This window comes from Mustela erminea, chromosome 8, assembly GCF_009829155.1.
Source record: "Mustela erminea isolate mMusErm1 chromosome 8, mMusErm1.Pri, whole genome shotgun sequence".
Taxonomy (NCBI): Eukaryota; Metazoa; Chordata; class Mammalia; order Carnivora; family Mustelidae; genus Mustela; species Mustela erminea.
The window spans coordinates 100238131-100245021 of record NC_045621.1 but is presented as its reverse complement, the minus strand read 5'-3'; positions in this window follow the sequence as shown (position 1 = coordinate 100245021).

The window sequence follows — 6891 nt, the reverse complement described above, 5'->3', positions numbered from 1 at the left end:
CAAAAAATGCCATCTTGGTGATCACCAAGATAACATGGTACTGGCATAAAAACAGACACATAGACCAGAGAAACAGAGTAGACAGTCCAGATATGGATCCTCAATTCTATGGACAAATAATCTTTGACAAAGCAGGAAAAAATATACAATGGAAAAAAGATAGTCTCTTCAATAAATTGTGCTGGGAAAATTGGACAGCTATGTGTAGAATGAAACTAAACCATTGCCTTACACCATACACAAAAATAAACTCAAAATGCATAAAAGACCTCAATCTATCAAAATCCTAGAGGAGAGCATAGGCAGTAACATCTTTGCCATCGGCCACAGCAACTTCTTTCAAGATATGTCTCCAAAGGCAAAGGAAACAAAAGCGAAAATGAACTTTGGGACTTCATCAAGATCAAAAGCTTCTGCACAGCAATGGAAACAGTCAACAAAACAAAGTGGTAACCCATGGAATGGGAGAAGATTTTCGCAAATGACACTACAGACAAAGGACTGATATCCAAGATCTACAAAGAACTCCTCAAACTTAACACACACAAAACAGATAATCATGTCAAAAATGGGCAGAAGATATGAACAGACACTTCTCCAAAGAAGACATACTAATAGACACATGAAAAAATGTTCATCATCATTAGCCATCAGGGAGATTCAAATCAAAACCACATTGAGATATCACCTTACACAAGTTAGAATGGCCAAAATCAACCAGACAGTAAACAACAAAGTTTGGAGAGGATGTGGAGAAAAGGGAACCCTCTTACACTGTTGGTGGGAATGCAAGTTGGTGCAGCCACTTTGGGAAACAGTGTGGAGATTCCTTTAGAAATTAAAAATAGAGCTACCCTATGACCCTGCAATTGCATTCTTGGGTATTTACCCCAAAGACACAGATATAGTGAAAAAAGGAGACATCTGTACCCCAATGTTCATAGCAACAATGGCCACAGTCACCAAACTGTGGAAAGAACCAAGATGCCTTTCAACAGATGAATGGATAAAGAAGATATAGTCAATATATACAATGGAGCATTATGCCTCCATCAGAAAGAATGAATACCCAACTTCTGTATCAACATGGATGGGACTGGAAAAGATTATGCTGAGTGAAATAAGTCAAGCAGAGAGAGTCAGTTATCATATGGTTTTCCTTACTTGTGGAGCATATGGAATAACACGAAGGACATTGGGAGATGGGGAGGAGAAGTAAGTTGAGGGAAACCAGAAGGGGAGGCAAACCATGAGAGACTGTGGACACTGAAGAACAAACTGAAGGTTTTGGAGGAGAGGAGGTAGGGGGTTGGGTGAGCCTAGTGGTGGGTATTATGGAGGGCATGTACTGCGTGGAGCACTGGGTGTGGTGCATAAACAATGAATTTTGTAACACTGAAAAAAAATTAAATTAAATTAAAAAGAAATACTGGTAAGTATATCAGCTATTTACTTAAATGTTTTTTGAAAAATCATTATAATATCCATAGGAGGGTCTCCTTTTATAGCTTAAAAAATGAGAAAAAATTCATTAAAAATGTCTAAGACAAGCAAAACAACAACAAACAAACAAATATAGTATTGGGAAAAACTCCTAGGAAACCTCCACAAGAGTGATCAGAGAAAAATTAAAACTCGGAAGCCAAACGTATTATTGAGTCTAAGAGCTGATTCCAGGGGCCTGGATCATGTGATTATGCTAAGAGGTCCATACCTGATTAATAGAGGCATAGAGGCAGAAGTGAAACCCAACCAAATAGAGAACAATGGAGCATTATCCTTTTTCTCTACATACTAAAGGACACACACATTTTCCTCTCACAAAATTCTAGTGCTTTAAATTGTACCTCAGTGAACTAGATTTAAAAATAAAAGGGAGATTCTCTTATGATGGAAAAACAGAAAAGCTGACAAAGAAGACAACATTAGCACAGACTATACATCAAATGGTGGGTAATTCATGCAAACACTAAATTGAGAAAGAGGGAAGATCACTTAGGGCCAGTACTGATAGGCTTCCTAGGAAATCATATTCTAGCTTGCTTGCTTGCTTGCTTGCTTTCTTTCTTTCTTTCTTTCTTTCTTTTCACAGCTAAGAATTTAGATCTCTGAAGAGAGGAATGGAGTACTTTCCAGAAATATCTGTTTTAAAATCACTGTTTGGCTGTGATAGAGGTAAGTTTTATTTGATTTCTAAGAGTAGCTATGATCTTTTTTTCTCACAAACACAAATGCCGACCAAACCCAAACACGTCACGTTTGTCTCACCACTTTCCCCCTGAGACCTCAATCTTGATTTGAAGGGATGGTAATGAATGCTGAGAGGAAGATTCTCCTGCCAAACTCCTTCAGGCTTGCTCTCGCCAGCTGAATTATTAGCTTAGAGAAGGCCACGGAATTAGCTTTTTTCTTCTTCATTAATTCATAGAGAGCAATATTCTCCATGCCTGTCAGCCATGATTTTTTTTTTTTTTCCTGGACTGACCTAATAATGTCAGTGTTTAGCTATTCTTTCTATCTTCACAAAATATCAGGCACTTGGAAGATGCCCATTTTTATAAAAGAATATGTGACAAGCTATGAGATCATGATGCAAACGACAGGTAAGGGTCAAAGTATCTTCCAACTTTTATATCCTGATCTAAATCCTGATCTTAACTGTGCCTCTGTAATGTAGTTCTTATATGAGAGGGGTTCTGGCCCATATCCCACCATGATAATGTTGAAGTTTCCCCCAGCCCAGGTACATAGGATCAATAATGGTTTATCTTTCTTGGCTCCTGCTGTAGGAGGAAGCACTAATATCTTCTTTAATTAGAGCTAATTCCCACCCATAAACTGAGTGAAAGCACCTTGCTGCAATTCTCTCTAATCTTCTTCTTTAAAAAAAAAAAATTATTTATTTGAGAAACAGCAGGAGCAGGGGGAAGAACAGAGGGAGAGGGAGAGATGCAGACTCCTTACTGAGCATTGAGCCTGATGCAGGGCTCAGTCCCATGACCCTGTGACCATGACCTTAGCTGAAATCAAGGTTTGAACACTGAACTGACTGAGCCACCCAGGTGCCCACCCATCTTTTTTTTCCTTCTGCATAATTTCCTCTTTTCCCCTTACTTTCAGCCTCACTGCCCCCATGACATAAAAAGTGGTAGTTAAGGATAGGGGAGATTCAGATACTCTCTCTATCCTGTGGTATTCCTCTAAGATTCCTTTGTTTTCAGTAATAGCATGATTTTCCAGGAGCAAAGGCTCCTTGCTACTTTGATGTGTCCTGCCCTAAATCTTTTGCCAATACAACTCAGTCATCATACCATCCTGGGAAGGTTGGAATTCTGTGCTGCCTGAGAAACCAGGACCAGAGAGAGCTTGCAAATGTGTGACATCTCAATTTATGTTTGGTAGGATGAAACAGATGCAGGTCAGCCTCTTATTGCTTTGATTATAGGCTCATGAGCCCCACGGACACCCACTGGTGGAAGCTCTGCTCCAAGGCCTTCCTGCTCAGAGCCCTAGGGTGTTAACTATATTAAACTCTGTGAAAGAATTCTAGAAGCTCAACTACATATATATACAGATAACAGTTTTATTAAGATATAAGTCATATAACATGCAGTTCATCCAATCGAAGGGTTCAATTCAATAATTTTTAGCATATTTACAAAGTTGTGCAGCTTATCCTCAGATGTAATAAGGGTTCTCTGTCCTTCCCTTATTTGCCTAAAGCCAGGCACAAGTTTCCTTTTATGAAGGTGGCATAAATTTCCCTTGTGAAGGTGTCGCCTTTTCCTAAAGCAGTGAGAGCACAGTGACTCATTGCCAAACACAGTGATTCAGCACGAAGATGAGTCTGCATAAACAAACCCCACTGAAATAATCCATGTCTCCCATTAGTTCCTCCCATGCATTTACTAATCCTCCACAATTTATCCTACCTCAAAGCCCAAACCCTTTTTCCTTGGTTAAAATGGTATATAAGCCTCCAAACCTAACTACAGCTTCGAGCTTCACTTCTTTTCTCTGTCCATTCGCATAAAATATTAGTAGAAATTGTATGTCTTTTCTTCTCTTAGTCTGTCTCTCAGCAGTTTATCTCGCAGGTCCCAAGCCCCAAACCCAAAGGAAAACAGGAAAAGATTTTTCCTCCCTAATACCAGTCGAATTGCCAGATCATAAAGTAATTCTATTTTTAATTTTTTTGAGAAGCAGCCATACTGTTTTCCATAGTAGCCGCACCATTCTCCACATCTTCACCAAATTTATTATTTTCTGTTTTGTTTTGTTTTCTGGTAGCCATCCTAATGGCTATGAGATAGTATCTTACTGTAATTTGGGGTTTTAAAGATTTTATTTATTTTGAGCAATTTTACAAGGGCTTATTGGCTGTTTGTATATGTTCTTTGGAGAAAAATGTATTCAAATCCTGTCCATTTTATAAATATTTGACTTTTTGTTGAGTCAAATGTGGGAATTCTTTATATATTCTTATTTTTTTGTTCTTTATCTTTATATATTTTATTTAATATTTTATTTTATAATAAAATGATATATTTTATTCTAATCTTTATATATTGTTATTCTATATAATTCTTTCTTGTGGGAATTTTTATATATTCTGATCCAATATATGATTATGATTTTATTAGATATATGAATTGCAAACATCATCTCCTATTCTGTGGTTGGCTTTTCATCCTGTTGCTTGTGTCCTTTGGTGCAGAAATCAAATTTAGGGGCACCTTGGTGGTTCATTCTGTTAACGATCTGCCTTCAGCTCAGGTCATGATCTCAGGGTCCTGGGACCAAGCCCCAAGTTAGCTCCCTTCTTAGTGAGGAGTCTGATTCTCCCTCTCTCTTTCTGTTCCTCCCTGCTGCTCATGTTCCCTCTGCTCCTCCCACATGCTTATGCTGTCTCTCTCAAATAAATAAATAAGATCTTTTTTTTTGAAAAATCTAATTTATTATTTATTTATTTATTTATTTTTAAAGCTGATTTTAGAGATAGAGAACATCAGTGGGAGGGGCAGAGGGAGAAGGAGAGAGAATCTCAAGCAGACTACCCACTGAGCATGGAACCTGATGTGGGGCTCAAACCCACAACCCTGAGATCATGATTTGAGTGGAAACCAAGAGATGGATGCTTACCTGATTGTGTCAGCAAGGCACTCCTCACATTTTTTTTAAAAAAACTGACTGGATAATGTGGATAAAAACTTTCATTTCATGATAACTATTGTTCAACAATACCAACCAGAGAGTTTGGGCATTTCCCTTAATTTTAGTACTTCAGGTGGTACCCCTAGGGAAATGGGCCTTCGTCATCATCTGCTCCACATCCTAGCCCTGGTCAGTTTGTGTTGTTAAAGGAGAATCCTGCTGATTGACTCTTCATTCAAGACTTTTTTCAGTATTAGTGAAGGTAGTCTTTCTGAGGCTAAGGCCCTCATTAGTTCCTTGGCACTTACACTAGAGTGACTGTGCTTTCAGAAGCTCCTTTGTCAGGTTGGCTTGACTGCGACTTTCTTGTGACTTCTGCTTTGGACACTGATTATGCGTTGTTTAATTTATGTGTCCTGACTGTACAATAGATTATACCTGACACTGTATCTGCTACTTGTCTCACATCTGTCTGCTATAGTAGTGTCTACTCCGGACTTCAGAGTACTGCTTAGGAATATTTCCTCATGCAAAAATGAGGATCATAATAATAATGCTTTTTTTCTTAAAGTCAGATTGTTATTAAGATTCATGGATTTAATGTATGTAGAGCATTTAGTGATTCCTGCTGAAAAGCATAGATATTTACTACTGCTGATGCTTCTAAAACATAACCCATGTTATACCACCCCCCCAAAATTAGCTGCTTCTTTGAAGGGCTTCATCACTAATGAGTTATCTCTTGTATGCCCAGTCTGATTGATCAGCATCTTCATTGGCCTTGGGCTGCCAGCCTCTGAGTCTTTTATTACTTAAATTAAAATTTTTAAAAAATGCCACCAACCAAGAACTCCCACTGGATCCACTGTTTGTTTTATTTATGATTTATTTCCAGTTGGATGTTATCTTAATTGATATAAGAAACAAAGTGAAAATTCAGTAATAGATAGATGTCTATACCAAATGTAGAACTGTTGTAACAAATGGATTATAGAAAGCAGCATAGTCTACAAGATCTGGGACAACCTCTAAAATCAACTTCTACCCATAATCAAAAATATATGGGTCTATACTGATGTCTTTGGTTCGATTTATCCACCCAGAGCAAAGTGAGTACATGGAACAGAATAAACCAATACATAGATGCTTTTAGTAGGGGATTAGTGGCTTAGTCTCCTTATCTTCTTATCCTCCTCCTTATCAGTAAGAGGAAGAACAAGCCTGGATAAGCCCAAGGATGCTTAGCTAAGAGAGGGGAAGAAGTAGAAGGGGGTTCCCTACACCTGAACCTGGAGCTTAGTCAGTGCCTGTTTACATAGTATCCTGAGATTTGAAAAATATGATTGACAACCCCTCCACCTTTAGAGAGGCCCAAGTCCAGAAAGCGGCCAAAATTACAGAATGTAGACAGAAATTTCTTTCCTCCATGGACAGAATGGAACTCCCCCCCCTGCCCAAAATAACAATATCAACAACAATAAATACCAGTTGAAAAGGCAGATCTTTCCATTCTTCAAAAAACAACAGAGAAAAAGCCAGCAATGGGGAAGAAAAGGAAGTTAGTGAATATCACAATTCTTTAGAATCCAGTAAGCACAATAACACTTCAAATCGCATTCAGTCTTTTTGTTAGTATGAACATAAAGTTTCCCTAACATTGTTCAACTCAAAGTGACTTCTCTCTCAATCCATTTTTTAACTCTTGCACTTATCTTTCAAGGCTATCACAAGGTGGAG